The sequence below is a fragment of the Erpetoichthys calabaricus genome, chromosome 3 (assembly GCF_900747795.2).
Source record: "Erpetoichthys calabaricus chromosome 3, fErpCal1.3, whole genome shotgun sequence".
In the NCBI taxonomy this organism is placed as follows: Eukaryota; Metazoa; Chordata; class Cladistia; order Polypteriformes; family Polypteridae; genus Erpetoichthys; species Erpetoichthys calabaricus.
In genome coordinates this window covers 153,539,009-153,558,272 of record NC_041396.2, presented here as the reverse complement: position 1 = coordinate 153,558,272, position 19,264 = coordinate 153,539,009, and the positions used below count along the sequence as shown (strand labels likewise).

Sequence of the window (19,264 nt, the reverse complement as noted above, 5' to 3'; positions counted from 1 at the left end):
GTTGCACAAGTTTATGACATCATTTACACACATACAGTATAATTCACCATGAAACTAACTGAAAATACATCCACCTTCATGAACATCCGAGTCATTGAAGTTGCTACATTTTTGAGAAAAGTTCTTCATCCATTATGGCATATAACAGGTCTCGGATTCTACAATAAGACTCAGAATATGCATCTTTTACCATGGTTACCTTAGGTGGCTAAAGTAATATTTTAAGTTTTAATAAAGTCAATCAGACAAATAGGAAAATATTCAACTTATGCATTTTTCACAGGAAAAGCATGTTTGTGTCCACATATTTTTTTTTTTTTATAATTTAGCCAACTGGCTACTTACACTGTGCGCACATCAGTGAAGCATATTGGATGAAATCAACGGCATGATATAATTTAACAATTGCTTATGAAAATGTAGCAGATGTGTAGCAGGATTTATTACTGACAGGGGACACAAAGGAAGGTGCAGATATCTGGTTACCGACATGCTCCGTGTTCAAAAGTAGTTTACATCAATGTAATGTCTAGGATCGCATTTCTGACACTGGAGCAGGATGCCAATTCAGCAAATCCCAGATAACCAGTGATGGTCTGCAATAACAGCCTTGTTGTGCTGACACTTCTTTGACATTGAAGGGAGAAAGAGCAAAGACCAATGATGGATGAACTAGCTGAATTCTCCACACCATAGACCTTAACAGTTCTGGAATGGTTGAGCTACACCTTGATAGACACAAGGATCATCAATAAACAGCAAAACAAAATATTTACTGCCCTATTGCTTATTCCTCACCTGCCCTACACTAATATAGCAAAATTTTCATGTTCTTTTATGCTTTATATTTTTAAAAGTAATTGGTAATTTTCTTGAAGAATACTATAGATCCAGAATTCAGTCATTTGCCAAACACCATAACCATGCAACTCTTTTCAGTCTCAAATTAATCTGCTACTCTCTTCTAAAACTCTGAAATCATACATTACTTAGTACTCCTTTATTTTAAACAACCACTATATAAAGTGGGACATTCAAGCCGGCTGACCTATATAACTGTTTTACTCATCTATAAAACCAATAAAAACAGCACCCATATCCTAAACCATCTTTGTCCACTTTACACAAGGCAGTGTATAACTATTTCATAACGTTCAGTCTATGGTTAACACTCAAAAAGATAGATGGATATCGGTCAAATGATTACAAGTAATTGTGTTTGTAAGAACTATTTCTAAACACTTTGAAATTCAGTGATTTTTTTGTCTGGCATCTCCTTGCTGAGCGATATGAGAAAATCCCCATATATGCTATACTGTTGTAGAGTCTTGATGTCAAATAATGTAAGACATATAACTTTTTTGGGTTCCCCCATATATCTGGCACTCTAAACTCAAAAAATGTCATGTTTCAAATAGGTGTTTTCAGCATAAATAATCAGAAGGAACTGAAGTTGTGCATGCCACATCAAACAACCCTAGGAGTTCACCCAATAATAGGATAATGCAGGGTAACTGCAACTACAACCAACACCAGGGGTTCCTCCACTAATGTTACTCCTTTTCAGAAAACTTCAAAAAGAGGATCGTAATATAGGCATGTGAAGTGTAATTTTATGACATTTCAGGGTTTGTGAAAGCAATTTTGATTTTTGATATCTTGATACTGGCTCTCCTAGCCCTCAAACAGCCACTCCCAGAAGATTAAAAGGGACAAATTTCAAACATAAGCATAAGGGGTATCTTTTTAGATTATTACAAGATTATTGATTATGAATATTACTTTGGATCCGTTACTAGTGATCTAGCATAGGGGTAGGCAACGTCGGTCCTGGAGTGCCACAGTATGTGCAGGTTTTTGTTCCAACCCAGTTCCTTAACGAGAACTCAATTATTGCTGATGAAGCACATATTGCTTAAGTGACATTTTAATGCTTCATTTTAGTGGTCTCGCTTGTTAAGGTTCTCCAACCTTAATTGCTTATTTCAATCTTAAACTGCTGCATTCAGTGTTTTAATTGCTCCTTATTAGCAATAAGATGTAAAAGACAAAGCAGCCAGCAGTTCTCCAGCTAGCTTTTTTCCAATTACATCTGTGTGTGTTCATCATGCACGGTTTGATTTAATAAAACACTTAATAGAAAAATGTGACAGACTGAAAATGATCTGTTTTAGGCTTCATATCATTTGGATGATATCCTTGGAAAGGAAAAAAATCTACGATATAAAAGCCTTACATTGCACAGACTAACAAGCCATAAAATTAAATAAGGTCTGAGATTGGCAATGGTTGGTTTCTAATTAAGCAATTGGGTTGAATGAAAACCTGTAGCCACTGCGGCTCACCAGGACCGACATTGCCTACCCCTGTTTTACATCTTATTGCTAATAAGGAGCAATTAAAACACTGAATGCAGCAGTTTAAGATTGAAATAAGCAATTAAGGTTGGAGAACCTTAACAAGCGAGACCACTAAAATGAAGCATTAAAATGTCACTTAAGCAATATGTGCTTCATCAGCAATAATTGAGTTCTCGTTAAGGAACTGGGTTGGAACAAAAACCTGCACATACTGTGGCACTCCAGGACCGACGTTGCCTACCCCTGATCTAGCATCTCAAATTAGGCTGGTTTATACTAATTCAGACTTTTTAAATTTGTTTCTTTACCATCTAATCACAATCATTTAAATCTTAAACCAGTTCTGCAAAAATTTAGCAGCTTTACTTTTGCCCCTTTTTAACATTTCATAGTACAGCAAATAGTATGTCAGAGTGAAAACAAAAATCTACAAATTATTCTAAAGGGGTTATTAAAGAAATGGTTAATGAAATGTAGAGATTCACTAAGGCACAAACGTTGGGAATTGTCTGCCAATTCTAACACCAATATTGATTTATTTTCTGTTTTTGTGTATTTTGTTTAAATTATATGAACTGCAATCACATGATTGTTATTGATGGATATAATAACTACTCATAATCATATAATTAGAAAGCAAATTTTTGTCAAGGGGAAAGTATTTAAAAAAAACAAAAAAAAAAAAACAGTAAAACGTTCTTTATAAATAACATACAAAAAACCTCTTCAAATTCCTACTTGTTGACTCAGAATTCTGCACTTCCTGTAGACTGATGCTATCTTCAGAAGGGCAGAGACATTAAAAGAATGACAATTGGCACTAATTTAAACTATCGTCATTTTTTTTTTTCCCCTTCAACCTCACTCACTACTCCCATAAGAGCACTTAGAATATAAAACATTCCCATATGAATTAATATCTTAAGGACTGCAAAACTGCAGGGTACATTTTAAACCTTGTCTCTAATGCACCCATATGCACTATCATGACATAACCTGAAAATTCTCAATAATCTACTCTATAAATCCTAAGCCTAAAAGTACAACGATGTTATGTTAAATCGGGCTTATTTAAAAACACATAATATATTATATGTGCTTGGTATCGTTCTTTTCAGAATTTATCGAACTTTAATGTGATGTTGTTAGATTTTCAGTTTCTTATTCCATTTTAAACTGTAAACTACAAAATATCAAGAACTCACTTTCCGCAAGACGAGACTTTGTGCCAAAAGATTTAACCACGCCCAGGGCTGGAAATAAAAGACAAAAAGATTAGGACAGCTGCTGTACAGGCTTTTAAATGTTCGAAGTGCCGTGCGAGATGCAGATCATGTGGCACAGCAACAGCAGCAGCAAGCCAGCAGATTGAGTAAAAAGGAGGTTAAAAAAAAAAAAAAAAAATTGTTTCCCATTGTATCTCTGTTTAAGAGTGGGGTTCGGAGGAGCGGCCACGTCTCCTTGGGGTGCGTTCAGCACCCTCTTCACAACGTGTGCAGCAGAGATGCAAAGTGGCTGGCACATACCGCATGCCTGTGGGTTGGAGAGCGTAGCGAGCAGGGGGGGGAACCCCCTAGTATTTTTATATTTAAAAGAAACAACAAAGAATAATCACAAGATAAGCCAGATCTTAAGTTATATACAGTAATCCCTCCTCGATCGCGGGGGTTGTATTCCAGAACCCCCCGCGAAAGGTGAAAATCCACGTAGTAAAAACCATATGTTTATACGGTTATTTTTATATTGTCATGCTTGGGTCACAGATTTGCACAGAAACACAGGAGGTTGTAGAGAGACAGGAACTTTATTCAAACACTGCAAACAAACATTTGTCTCTTTTTCAAAAGTTTAAACTGTACTCCATAACAAGACAGAGATGACAGTTCCGTCTCACAATTAAAAGAATGCAAACATTTCTTCCTCTTCAAAGGAGTGCGCATCAGGAGCAGAGAATGTCAGAGAGAGAGAGAGAGAGAGAGAGAGAAGCAAACAATCAGAAATCAATAGGGCTGTTTGGCTTTTAAGTATGCGAAGCACCGCCGGACAACGCAGCTGCTAGGAAGGAAGCAATGTAAAGGTAGTCTTTCAGCATTTTTTTTAGAGGAGCGTCCGTATCGTCTAGTGGTGCGAACAGCCCCCCTGCTCACACCCCCTCCATCAGGAGCAGAGAATGTCAGAGAGAGTGAGAGAGACAGAGAAAAACAAACAATTAAAAATCAATACGTGCCGTTCGAGCTTTTAAGTATGCGAAGCACCGTGCGGGAAGCATATCGCTTGACAAACCAGCTGCAAGAAAGGGAGCAACGTGAAGATAATCTTTCAGCATTTTTAGATGAGCGTCTGTATTGTCTAGGGGTGCGAACAGCCCCCCCTGCTCACACCTCCTCCGTCAGGAGCAGAGAATGTCAGAGAGAGAGAGAGAGAGAGAGAGAGAGAGAGAGAGAAAGGCAAACAATCAAAAATCAATACGTGCTGTTTAATCTTTTAAGTATGCAAAGCACCGTGCAGGAAGCATATCGCTTGACAAAGTAGCCTCATTTAAGCCCAGCAAGGAAGAGAGAAATGTGAAGGTAATCTTTCGGTGTTTTGTGAGGAGCGGCCGTATCCTCTAGGGGTGCGAACAGCCCCCGTGCTCACAATATATTTGAGGAGTTTTATTTAATAAGTAATACGCGCTCTGGTTGGGTAGCTTCTCAGCCATCTGCCAATAGCATCCCTTGTATGAAATCAACTGGGCAAACCAACTGAGGAAGCATGTACCAGAAATTAAATGACCCATTGTCCGCAGAAATCCACGAACCAGCAAAAAATCCGCAATATATATTTAAATATGCTTACATATAAAATCCGTGATAGAGTGAAGCCGCGAAAGTCGAAGCGCGATATAGCGAGGGATTACTGTATCAAGCCCAATCTCATCCCAACATATACGCTTCCTGAACTCAGAGAAAGCCTCTACCTCTTCCATTCAAAGTGTTCAGTGTTGCTGAAGAGAAAGACTGAGGGCCACACAACATACATTAAACCTTCTGGACAGGCATTTCCAAAGAGCACTTGGCACTTTTAACTTAAAAAGAATACGGTAGAAGAAATCTACATCATCAGTAGAAAGGAATTAGTTTCTGAAATCCTAAAACAAAGTGGGAATCAAAAAGGACATTATTATTTTTATTTTAGAAAATCTGCATTCTCTGAAACAGTGCCAAGACATTTTTAATATCCATTAGCAACATCTATTTTTCCTCACAATCTTACAGTGTAAATATACATTATTAGTCCGCTATGATGAAGCATGTGGTTGATTATCAGCAGAGTTGAAGACTGCCACATGTTAAGCAACTAAAGTGCTTCCTGGAGCACTAATTTTAATACAATGGTTTCCCAACCTTGAGTTTACCTTGTGTTTCACCAGAGCAGAGCAGGCCAGGTCACGTGAACAAAATCTACTAGTAAATAGATAAGATTATTGAGCTCTATCATGTACAGCTAATGATAAAGAAACGTTTCAGGCAACTGCAAAAAAAAAAAAAAAAAATGTTGATAATATTTTCTTACTAAACAAGGATTTCACATTTTCAGTTTTCATTAATACTGCATATTAAATGTCTGTTTAGCTTTGATACAACTGTTTTCTTTACTTTGACAGTAAGTTGTGATATACTTTTATTATAAATGATGAAAGATAATTCTGCAATTATATGATCACATTAGTGTCAATAAAACAAGCTTACTAATACATTTGTCTGAATAATATACAGTATGACAGGAATAAAATGTCTTCTATACCAGTCATCTTCTGACCTGGACTAAATGTGAATGTACTACTGAATTAATTTAATAGGGGGTTGCATATTAGTATAATTTACTAATACTACTTTACACATTAGGTTAAATAAATGAAGTCATTTCATTCATGTGTTCATTCATATCAAAACAATATAAGAAAGTGCTGTTACAATTTTTTTTTCTATTTCTGTACATACTTAGTATATTTAAATGGATTCTGGAATGAATTGGAATTAAAACCTAAGGCTTCTGCATTTATATCATAGCAAAAGCTACTTTAACGGCAAGAACTGTCCTATGACTAACAAACTGATTTGCACAGGGTTCTCCAGAATCAAAAATACCAAAAAACAGAACATAAGACACCGTTTAAGGCAGCAATGTTAATTTCACAGTGAACTTCCCAATAAAGAGTGTGACTTGCTGGCAAACCTAGGGGCCACCGATGAACAGAAAACCAGGTGTTAATCTCTGGAATTTGGCAGAGCTTTTGAGATGCAGTGCAGCTTAAGTAAAGTCCCATACATAGTGCCACAGTTACCATAGCTTAGTTCAAAAAAGGCACATGCACTTGTGGCTTACAGGACAAGTCTGTTTGCCTAATGCCGAAGTCTGAATTTGCATACCTATTAAAAATTAAACAATAATAATAGGCTTGATTTAAAAGTCTTTCCCAAACTGAAACAAAAGTGCATAAAAGCAAAATCTTTGCACTATCCAACACATGTACTACAGATTTCTTAGACTAGAATAAAATAAACAGTCAGCTATAAGGAAGACCATCTATTTTTTAATGTAACTGAACCACTTTATTAATTTGTTTTTTTGGGTAATTCATTAGGTTATTCATAACCCAAAATTACACACATATCACCTTTCTCATCTAATTAACTGTGGACATCACATGTCACTGAAAAAGACATTGGAAGCAATTGCATCTCTGTAAGTGTGTAAATCATGACACACTAGAATCAAATGGTGCCCAGTACCTCAAACCACAGATTGTAACGATAGCCAGAAACTTCCCCCCTTCTCTACACTAATGGGAATAAAGTGTTTGGAACCTGCTGTGCTCAGAGGAAGAGAAGAATTTGCTGTCAAAGTCAATTACAGGACAAGCCTCACAAAGTAATCTGTGCTTCAAGGGTATAAGATCAAAAACAAAAAACAAAAAAGCTGTAGAGGACCAGGCTAATAAGTGGCACTACAAATGTCATAAAAACAGCACCAATGCATTTGAGGGACATAAAGTCGGGGTAATTAACACTGTGCTGTGACTATGAAGAAATGTGTTAAGCAAGCTATTACACTCGTATTAGACAGTATCTTCAAATGTGCACTGCAAAAAAAAAAAAAAAAAAAGTCCTGGGATGTCTGTGTCTACCAGCAAATGCTAGCAAAACCTACACAGTGAATCAGAGCATGTCAGACGTCTGCCCACTATTCATATGTAAAATGTACAAAAGGTGGTTTAGACTGAATCAAATAATCTTGCATCAACATAGAGTAATTTCATGGTGTTCAAAACCTAAGTACAGTAATTAGATAAAATTTATATTCTATACTGTTTTATTATATTTATTGATTCAATTTTTCACCCACTGGAATGATCAGAATTCTGAATGATTTCAGAATGATGTCAGTGCATTTATAGTTTGAATATTAAAAAATTGCACTGAAAGTTACAAATTTATTTTGTTACTCCAGATGTCACTATATAACATCGGCCAAAGGGCCAACCTGTGCAACAAGCTCTCCTCCAGCTAACATTTTCACTATGCATCATGCAGGGATACTGCCAGAAGTCCTAGTTCGTGTATTTTCAGTTGGTTTTGGACACACAAACAACTTCTACAGTCTTAAAAGTATCACATGCTTTGGTGGTCATATAAATGAACTTCTAATCAATATAAAGCAATAAATTAGTCTATTTGTGAAACATTTTGAAAATGAATGGCACCCAACTTATGTAAGAGATAGTAGCCTGGATTTAGGAAATTGCAACTGGACATTAGTTAACAACATTTCACATAGACCTTTTTACAATCACAAAGTCTCTGGGGTCCACCGTCACTGTTACTACCAGTTCGACTAAGCATGCACAAATCATGTGATGATGTGACTAATCCATCAACTGAAAGAGTGGTTTTAAATTTTTAGTGAGACAAAGTAAGCAACGGTAAATGACAGAATTAGAAATGCAAGCGAGACGGATTTAAAGTAAATGAAAGAACTCGATCAGGAAAAATACTTTTAGTATTAATCCTCTGAATGTAGAGGAATTTCAGTTTAATAAATAGTATGCAAGAGACTGAGATGCAGTTTTCAATTGCAAGTACTGTACATTGACAGATAACATCACTACTGCATTTGAATTATCGATAAGTCTACAATCAACTAAAATTTATAATCATTTTACAAGATACAGTAAAAATAAAACAGGCCTTTTACACTAGATTTCTGAAACTGTATCTCCGATTTTTATTAAATGATATTACAATCACTTATTTATTCCTGAATATACAAAGGTAAACTTAAACATCTCAACGGCACATGTGGGATAACTGATGAAATGGCAAATAATTTGAAAAGTCTTGATAATGCAGTTTTAAAAGAAAAGGAGGAGGAGGTTAGGAGCTTGCACTGATACAGCTCGTTGCCGAACCCACCACACAACAAACCACCTCAGGATCCCTAATTAGGACGAGTAACATAATAATAACCAATATGCTTAATCCAGTGAAGGGTTGTATTCAGGCAGGAGCCTATTATAGCAGCAATCCGTACAAGGCAGAAAAATGCCCTGAAATGGGCACAAGTCAATCACAGACACCACTCACACATACGGCTACACTAACAAACCCATCATGACAAGCAATGCATTGGCTATGTGAGAAACACTGGAGTACTGTGAAGAAAACCCACACAGACACTAGGAGAATGTAGCACTTAAACTCAAGATGTAGGATCAATGAGGCAGCAGCACTAACCACAGCTCTACCTACCACTCTACCTTATAATACAAGGAATATATATATTTTAGACTGGATTGAGCAGTGAGAATTTACAGGTTACTTGCTACCTTAAATTATAGCTCTATAATTTGTTTTTGTGTACTCTTAAATACATATATAGGTTAATAGGGTCATTATTGTCACAAGTACAAAATAAACTGAAATTCTTACTTGCACATGCTAATGAACATGCAACTCGTATGACATTTAATCAGAAGAAGGCCAAGATACAGATTCTAAAATTACTTCACTAAACAATTAGCATCTTGGAATCTCAGGAATCAGTGCAAAGAAAAAGATTCAGAGGAATTCACCTCAGCTTCCTTACTGCTCCGTTCCTTGCATATCTGCAGCCATGTCACTGCCACAAGCTGGACAATATGCCGCCTAAAATAGTGGATTAAAGTGGTAAAGAAGTGCCACACGGACATGGTGTGAACTTCAACAAAGCCAACCTTCTGTTATTAAGACAATATCAGTATAAAAGTCACAATCTCTAAATAATAATTTTATAAACTATTAGGTCTTAGGGGTTAAAAGCAAGTATATGCTTCAAAGATGCAAGCATGTCAAATGAAAAGTTATGTTTATTGAACTATTTTGTGATATTAATTTGTAAAAATAAGGTTTTAGAAGACAGACAGCAGTAGCTAGCCTACGGTTTATTTGTTCAGTTTTAGTATTTCTTAAATATGTCGAGTACACTGACATTAGTCTTAAAATCTGTATGCTGCATATTTCCCTGGGAGGCTTCCACAGAAAAAGGTACAAATGGTAACACATTTGGTCTATTGTAAAAGCTCAGATGTTTTTCCAATCATCAGCTATAAAAACATGCCCCCTGTGCTTTAAACATCAAACCAGACAACACAGTCACAGTTGTGTCATTTTATTAAAGCCATAAGGAGGACAGCAGACGTATCACTACCACCCACATGCCCAGTGTTCCTTCCCTCTCAGGAGCTCCCACATAACCTAATACTGAAATATCGCACTGCCTAAGATGTTTACATTCTTCTAAAACAAAAATCTCTTGTCAGGTCTGAACTATGTTAAAAAAAAAAAAAAAAAAAAAAATTCTGGGATGTGTTTGACAATTCATGACGCAATAGCACAAATATGAAGAGACATACCCCTGGAGAAAAAAAAAATGCAGGAGCAGCAGCTGAAATAAATGTTAACACTGGCCCACTTGTTTAGTGACTTGAATTTGGCAGCCAGCACTCTAAAGGTGCTAAATGTATTTTTAAACACAGTACAGTGGTTTATTGAATCAAAAACTTCTCAGAAGCCTGGTTTCCAGACTTGCACACCAACAACTGGAAGCCAAAAGCACACTAGGGCCACAAAAAGCAGAGATGCATACTACAGTTTGAATCTCACTTTCTCTGCTGAACAGTATTAGTTTAAAGACACTAATAAAGTCTTCAGGTCAATAAGAGCTGTATAGTATGAATTATCCATTTTAACACTTAAGAGCCTACAGACACTTCCTAAGACACATGACCAGTTGTCACCTGTCATCTTAGCAACAAATGTTTAAAAAAAAAAAAAAAAAACACAATATTTTGAATATGTTCAGAATTACTTTTTATAAACAGATTTGTTGACACTGTCCAAGTCAATGCAGTATATAATACTTTGCAAATGTCTCCTGTGGTACAAAATTATTATTAATAATTATCATCATCATCAGATTTACATGATAAGGTAACATTACATTTCCATGTATTTTATTTTATATGCATTTTTCTTACAACTGGAGCACTGACAGATTGACAAGCAAATCTGCAGTAGTAACTAATCTGAGAAGTTAGTGGTGTAAAGTGACCAGTGCTCTGTTCAAGTTTACTAAAATATAGCTATATTAGATAATAGGTCTTATATTACAGTAGTCTTAAGATAATATAGTCTGAATAAAATGCTGAAATGTTTGATAGGTGACAGTAGTAAAACTACTCACTACCTAGTGATAGAGCTTTTCCTGAGCCCTGACTCTCTTCAGCAATATGCAGTGCCACAAGAGGTTTAAAGAAATAATGAGGAAAAAGCCATGGTTTCTAATTAACACATACGCTTTCATTTAGCAAGTATCACCTCCCACAAATCTCTTTAAGCACTGTTTCCTTTATAATTTTGGCTGCAGGCTGTAGTCTTTCTGAATGGTTATACCATGTCATCCTTTTTGGTAAATTTATGGTTCATATTGCTGTATTGATAGTGGTAGATGTTGAGTTTTTACTTTAGTAGGAGCGTTAAGAAAAGCCATGGATGAGCTATACACTTTCTTAGTAAAAACATATTCAAATATGAGGACAATCAGACTACAGCTTAAAATTATTTTGCATGTCAAAAGGACTCCTGCTTAAATTAAAATGCCTTGGCACATAAAGTAAAAATACTTTAAAACCTTAAATATCCCACTGGAAGTATGCTGTATCTGCAAATGAAAAAAGACAACAAAACAGAAAACACAGCAGCATTCTTTATTTTGCAATATGGTTACTCAGAGTTTTAAAATGCTTCATAATTGTTCATTTGCTTGGGATTACCATTTGTCACAGTCTAATGTTGACAAAACAGATTGGGGAATATTAAAAATTATTGTTCTCATACAGCTGATTACATTAATTGCTTCTGAAATTATTTTCTTCTGTTACTTAAAATTACCATTGTGTATTAAGGAAGAATCAAGTAATAATTTGGTGACTATGATGCATTTGAAAGACAGCTAGCAACACTGTGTTCATGTCATGCCTTAAGGAGATCTTGCACATATATACTGACATTCATAAATCCTTTTATTAATAATTTCAGGAACTGTATGTAAACAACAAAAAAAAAAAAAGATGACTTCTCAGTCACCATAACAACTGACTGAAACACAGAATGCGCAAAAAAGGGATTAAGCACTTTATATAAAGTCAGTCGTGGGGCATCAAGGATTAACTAATAAATTCTGGATTACAAAACTTCACTGAAATTAAGAGCCAAATTAATGATAAATATCTGAAAGAAGGGCATCTTGTCTTTTACATTTTGCCGAGGGAGGTGAAGTGGCCTCTCTCTGTGTTATGCTTGTCTTTATGATAATTTACACAATTAATTCAGTTGCTTTCACCAATATACATTACAAAAGAGTTATTGGGGAATGCATGTCTTTTTATTTTTTGATGCCAAGAACCCACATTAGGTTGATGGCCCCTATACTGGCTATTTTAATTTATCAGCATTAGGGCTGCAACGATTAGTCGATGTAATCGACGATGTCAACTACAAACAATCGTCGACGCGTCATAAACATAACCTTCAATAGAGGCTCCAGTCACTAAGAACCACATTGGTTTTTGTAACTTCAATGCACTACAGTATACCAACGCAAGCATCCTGGAGCTGTGATGTAGCCACAGTCTCTCGAGAGGTAAGTTTTAGCGAGTAAAGTTAGTGTCCCGTGTTAATGTTGATGTTTGTACTATAATGTGTATATCAAGGTTTCGACAATGATAGTTAACCCTTAAACTGACACATACTTGGGGTTTAATGCACCCCTGGATGCCAAATACTTAAGTAAACGTCACAATTCACAAAGAGCATCACAATTACTGCAACACTTGATCATTTTACACACTGCAAATGAACTGTAAAAACTATTTAAAAAAAAAATACTACTGCAACAATCTATTATTATATGTTCAAGGTGCAACTGACGCCATTGAAAATTCGGTAAATCATCAAGCCAACTGCGCTTGAACTGTCTGCATGCAAACACACAGAGGTAAACACTGATGATTGCTGGCTAGTCTAGTGCAGCGGCTGTATCCCAGAGACAGTGGTGCTGCAGTTCTGCTGGGGCCAGCAGTGGTCATGAGCTGGCTGCTCAACAAATATACGGCACTGACTGATCAGCTCCGGCGTGCTGGCAAATTGCTCTGTGAAGCAAATATAGCCAGTTGCGGGGTTCAATGAATGTACGTCGCCGAATATAATTTGCTCCAGCATGCTGGCAAATTGCACTGAGAAACAACTTTAGCCAGTTGCGAAGTTCAATTAATGTACGTCGCCGAATGTATGTCACCGCATATACTCGGCTTCGGCACGCTTCCAAATTGCACTGGAAACCGACTCTAGCTGGTTGCAGCATTCAACAAATGTATTTTTCCGAATATACTAGGCTCCAGCACGCTGGCAGTAATTAGCTTGTTACATTTTTTTAGTCCGTTATTTTTTTATTTTGGCATAATATAGTACAGGGGTTCCCAAACTTTTGGACGTCAAGTACTACCTGAGGTTAAGTGAGTTGCGTTGCATACCACCCGAATTTTTAACAAAAAAATTAAAAAGCAAGTACTGCAATGAATGATTAATTCTTAATTAGGTAATGTACAGCACGACATGGACTACAATATTGAATGAATTTATGTTAGTACAACTGTGTAGCGGCAGTGCACGTATAACAACAAACGCGAGCGGTTTCTGTGAGGCAGAGTTACCGAAGACTAAATAGTGTCGGTGTTGTGCTTTCATCTAGTGACCAAAAGCTCAAACAGCGAAGAAGTAGAAGTTGACTTCCGCAAAATGGAATTATGGTAGCGTTAAATGAACTAAATACTGATTCGAATAATAGGTTTTATTCATTCAGATGACGAAATTTCATACCACACTAAATTTGGGAATCCACGTATTATTGTATTTAAACAGTTTCATTGATTTTTGCTCACAACAGACTTGTCACAAAGGGTTTTGCACAGATAAATTAAATTTCAGGGACCGCGATGCGTACCACCTGAAAAGGCTCCACGTACCACCAGTGGTACGCGTACCACAGTTTGGGAACCGCTGATATAGTACATGATGTGATGAACTACAACACTTTTCCTTCCTTCAGAGTGTGGTGATTAAAACATCTTTCTCTGTCTGCAAAATCATTCTTGTCTATTTCTGCTACCTCCACTCCCTCCGAGCGTCTCGTCTCAGCAGCTGGGAACATTGTCTCAAAGAAGAGAGCCAGCCTCACACCACAGCATGTCGAAATGCTCACGTTCCTGCACTGCAATCAGGAATATATCTTTTATAAACTGTACATTATTGTTTGATTTTATTTGAATTGAAGCTTTATTTAAACGTTTGGACTTTAAGAAACAGCAGTGGCCATTTTTGGTTAAGTTAAATGCACGTTTTTTTTGTTTAAAGACTATGTGCACTTTAGTTTGTATTGTTTAATGTATTTCTTTTTTATTGCGATAGTCACACTAATATAAAACATCTGATTATTTTCAAATTCATATGTTTCACTGGTTATTTTAATTTGATTATTATTAATTTTAGTCATGTTAATGCAGAGACATCAGGGTGACATTCACAGGTGGACAGACATGAGCAGATGAGGTAAGACAAGCACTGGAGCTCAGAACAGGATGTGCAACCACAGGTCGCAGGCATCAAAATAGTCAGGCATGAAATAATCGTGACTAATCAAAAAAAAAAATCTGAATGATTAGTCAACTACCAAAATAATCTTTAGTTGCAGCCCTAATCAGCATGCAGCTTCTGCTTTTTTAAACTAGTTACGTCATTTTAATGAATAGGAAAAAAAGTCTTACACACTAGTTAAAATATCAAATTCTATACATAAAATGTTTAAAATAATTAACATGAATATGCTTAATTTAATTTAAATACACAGTATATATGAACAAACTGATGTATAACAGTAATTTATTAGAAGTAAATAACAAAAACGCATCTGATTGCACAAATCTAGGTGGGAAGTTTACACACACTGTAAGAGCATACTTTCTGTGCTCTTATAAAAGGCAAGCTTGTCAGACAGAGCTAAATGTCAACAAACCCACCCCTGAGAGGACCAGCAGCATTACACCTAAACATTCCCTCTGGGGACAAAAGGCAATGCAGAAACATAAAGCTTAGTCTTCAGTTTACCATAATTAATGTGTGTCATTCCAGTTTCATGGTTATAGGTACTGGACTTACATTATTATTTTACCTAAATTATGGATTTATGCATGCCAAGGTAAATCCTTTGAAATTGATCAGGACATAAGAGATCTAAGTTAAAACCAGTAAAAAAATTCCACACATCTAACAGATGCCCAAAACAACTGTGTGTTAATTGTATAAAACATTTAAATCATTCAAGGCAGGCTAGGACCCACACCCATGTCTCCAGGGGAACAGAAACAATAGCACTTCATGGGACGGCTTACTAATCAAAAAGATGGCGCCAAATGGACTAATGAAACAAACAATTATTTTCATTACAGTACAGTATGGCATGGGGCAAACCCAGGAAGCACCTGCATACAAAAATGTAAAACACGAAGGGAAAAATTCCTAAGAAATGAAGTGTAAAATAAAGAGAGTAAAGAGCAAAAGCAAGACACTTACTTTATAAATACAGTATAAATAAAAGTTTTTGCTGTCAAAGAGTGGTTACTTAAATTGATATTTAAACAGTCACAAATTGCACCCATGAATAACAGATGTGTGGTTTTACAGGAGACATCTGCCTTAATTTCACCTGGCTCGAAACCACTATATTTACATTATCAAAACCAAACAAAGGAATATTAGTGTACCCTTCACAATTCTTAGTGCCTAAATAAAGCAAAAACTACTGTATACACAACAATGTAAAATATTAAGCATGCTTTCTGAAACACACATGTATTTCCAGATATTTAAAAAAAAAAAAAAAAAAAAAAAAAGCTCCCAAGAATTACTTTTAGATTAACAACTCTCTTGTTAGTACTAGGGTGTAGTACCATGTTAGCTATTATGGATAACAGTAAGAAGTCAAGCAAACTGACACATTTTATTGGCTACACGAAAAAGATTACACTATGCAAGACAAAGGGGCCTGAGTTGCCTCGATAACTTGCTTGAACTCTCTCATTGTAAGGGTACTTTCTACATAGTTTGATTGACTTAAATATAGTACATTTCTTTTTTTACATGTTCTGAGAGTGGCATACATTTACAGTGCATGTCCGATGATAGGTAACTATGCTATGCTGTTATGCTGGGAAGACTCATGTGGCCAAATCAAACCCAGAATGTAAGAACAATTGCGACAAAAAACGGGACGGCGAATGACTTATCATGCCACTTTACTGAAACAAATTTTGTTCAAGAACTCTCAATCTCACATCACAGGTGTTGACAGCCAATTTTAAACTGTCCCAGAGAGCTGATGTGGTCAATAGTTGGTCCCTGGTTTGCAGATCAGAACTAGCAGGCTAGGCTTTAATATTTCACAGATAACTACTGAGCTCACCACTCATTAATTCACTATGTTTGAGGAAGCACTGAAAAGAAACTGATTCGCTGACACTGTTCAGTAGCAGTAAAAAAATAAAATCAGCTCATCCTGTAAACTTTCTGTTTATCTGATTGCAAGGCTCCTTTATCAACATTTTGTAGCAAAGAAAGTCATGTCAGGTAATGATCACATTGGCTATGCAATTCAAAAGACCATGTACAGGTGATGCTTTGAATCTGAAGCTAATGCTATGAATTAGTTATCAAAAAGGTATTGATAATCTAAAATCATACCTAGCTTCATTTTACATTTCTTGCACATGATTTGCCTACTTTTACGGGAAATACAGTCTAGTGGATCATGGAGTCCCCTATTCAGAATTTGCCACTTTTGAAAGTTAGATTAATTTAGAGCCTCAAAAGCCAGTGTCTGATATTTTTTATATGATTTGAAAAATCAATGAACAATGCACTCTCACAGATACAAGCTTTTTATTTGAAATACAATAGGATAAATGTTCTAAAGTTCAGCCTTAAATTAGATATAACAAATTCTTTACTCAAAAGGGATTTTGTACCTGTATGTGGTAAAAAGATCCTCTGAAGATAAAACTGCAGGTGACAAGAATTTCAGATAAAAGCAGTGCAAATCACAGAGGCAAGTATGTCATTTATAAAGACAGCATCACAATAATTACAAGACATTAAGTAAAACAGCCTACAGTACGATTTTACATTACTGGCAAGTTATAATTTATTTTTAAGAACTCACAATCTCACTAAAGAAGGTGGAAATACATCATTGCCACGGTTAACAAAATAGCAAGGTAATAAACAGAAAAGCTACAGTGGATTCAGAAAGTATCCAGACCAGGAGCTTCACTTTCTGCAAAAAGGTATGGAAATTTATTCAAAATCAAAAACTGAAATCTCTCATTCATATAAATATTCAGACCCTTAGTTTATTCAGTACTCTATAGAAACCACTTTGGCAGCAATTAAGATCTTCACGTCTTCTTGGGTAAGTCCCTACAAGCTTGGTCACCCTGCACTTGGGCAGTTTATCCCAATCTTCATGGCAGATCCTCTCAACCAACGATAGACAGGATGGGAAGTGTCTTTAAACTGCCATCTCCAGGCTCTCCCCACATGTTTTATGGGCTTTAAATCTGGGATTTGGCTGGGCCACTCAAAGACATTCAGAGAACAGGAACTCTCTGTGGACCCCAGCAATAATATTGTGGTTAGACATTGATTAGAACATTTTTGGTAGGCAAAAAATGAGAGATTTATCCATTTCAAATTAAATCTACAACACAATAAAGTGTGCAGAATGTGAAGAGGTCTGAATAATTTCTGAATCCACTTTAGCTCTTCTGTTTACTGCCTTGCTATTTTGCTAACCGTGGCATCAATGGATTTTAAATTTTTTTTGCGTGATGTTGAGTTTTTAAACATAAATTAAAACTTTACAGTGCTGTAAAATCCTATTTAGGCGGTTTTACTTAATATTGTCTTGTAGTTATTATGATGCAGTCTTTACAAATAAACTTAACTTGTCTCTGTGGTTCGTACTGCTTTTATCTAGAATTCTTGTCACCTGCAGTGTTATCGTCCGAGGATCTTTGTACCACATACTGGTGGAAAAATGAGATAAGCCGAAAACTAAATAACCTTTATATATATTACAAATGTAAAAAACTGAAGTGCCTCTATGCCAGCAGGGGTAATCAGCACAGTAAAGGAACATCAAAAAAAGAACTTCACCCATGTATGTGTTGCACCCCAAGGCTTAGATACTGTATCATCCTGCAGACCAAAGCAGGAGCAGAAGCTGTGAAAGCCAAATTTGCATGACCCAAGAAATGAATCATGGTGCATAATGAGAGTGAATATAATCATTCATTTGTAAAAGGCTCTGCTGCGCTGCTGTGTAATGGAGGTCCGAGACACAAAACAAAGCTCACAAAAAGACAAATAAGCATAAAACTTAGTTACAAGTGGCTGTTCTCATGTCAGATCAATGCTTTTATCCAGAAAGCTCTTAGATAAAACTCTGGCTCACAGTAAAGTATCTATGGAAACATACAGTTCCAGAAAATGAGCAGTGTGTACAAGCTGTCTTCTGTTATCCTGCATCTCACTTTATTTTCAGTTTTCAGTAGGTGACTTGCTGGTAAATCATAACTAGTGTGTGGCAATACTTCCAGTATTAGATACAAAAATAATTATTAATAAACAAATAAATAAGGGACTAGACTATCTGTAAAATGCCTGGAGATGCAAGACATCTAGTGCTGTAAATTATAAACAGTTATGCTATGAAAAACATTAGAACATTCTAGACGAGAACAGGCCATACACCCCAACAAAGCTCGGCATTCCAATCCATTTAATTGTTCGTAAAAAAAAAAAAAAAACACAACATCAAGTCTAGTTTTGAAAGTTCCTTAAGTGTTACCGTGTACCACGCTACTTGGTAGCTTATTCCCTGTGTAAAGAAAACCTTCCTAATGTATATGTGAAATTTACCCTTAACAAGTTTCCAACTATGTCCCTCTGTTCTTGATGAACTCATTTTAAAATAACAGTCTTGATCCACTGTAATAATTCCCTGAATATGTAGTAAATAACAGAAAAAATATACAAAAACATTAAAATGGCCAAACTAGAGCAGTTACAGGGGACCTACAATATTCAACACAAGAAAGAGAGGAATTACTAGTTGTCCAGAAGTTGCATAGGCTCTATTTAAAAAATAATGATCGATTCTAAAAAACAAAAAACAAAACAAAAAAAGCTGGTTAGTATTACTGACGTAAAGTG

The 19,264-nt window shown here is 36.0% G+C and overlaps 1 protein-coding gene across 3 annotated transcripts in view; it reads right to left on the bottom strand.

Annotated features, from left to right (window-relative positions):
* The window catches only part of ipcef1 (interaction protein for cytohesin exchange factors 1), a 315,976-nt gene that overhangs the window by 258,787 nt on the left and 37,925 nt on the right, over positions 1-19,264 (bottom strand). The window lies entirely within an intron of this gene.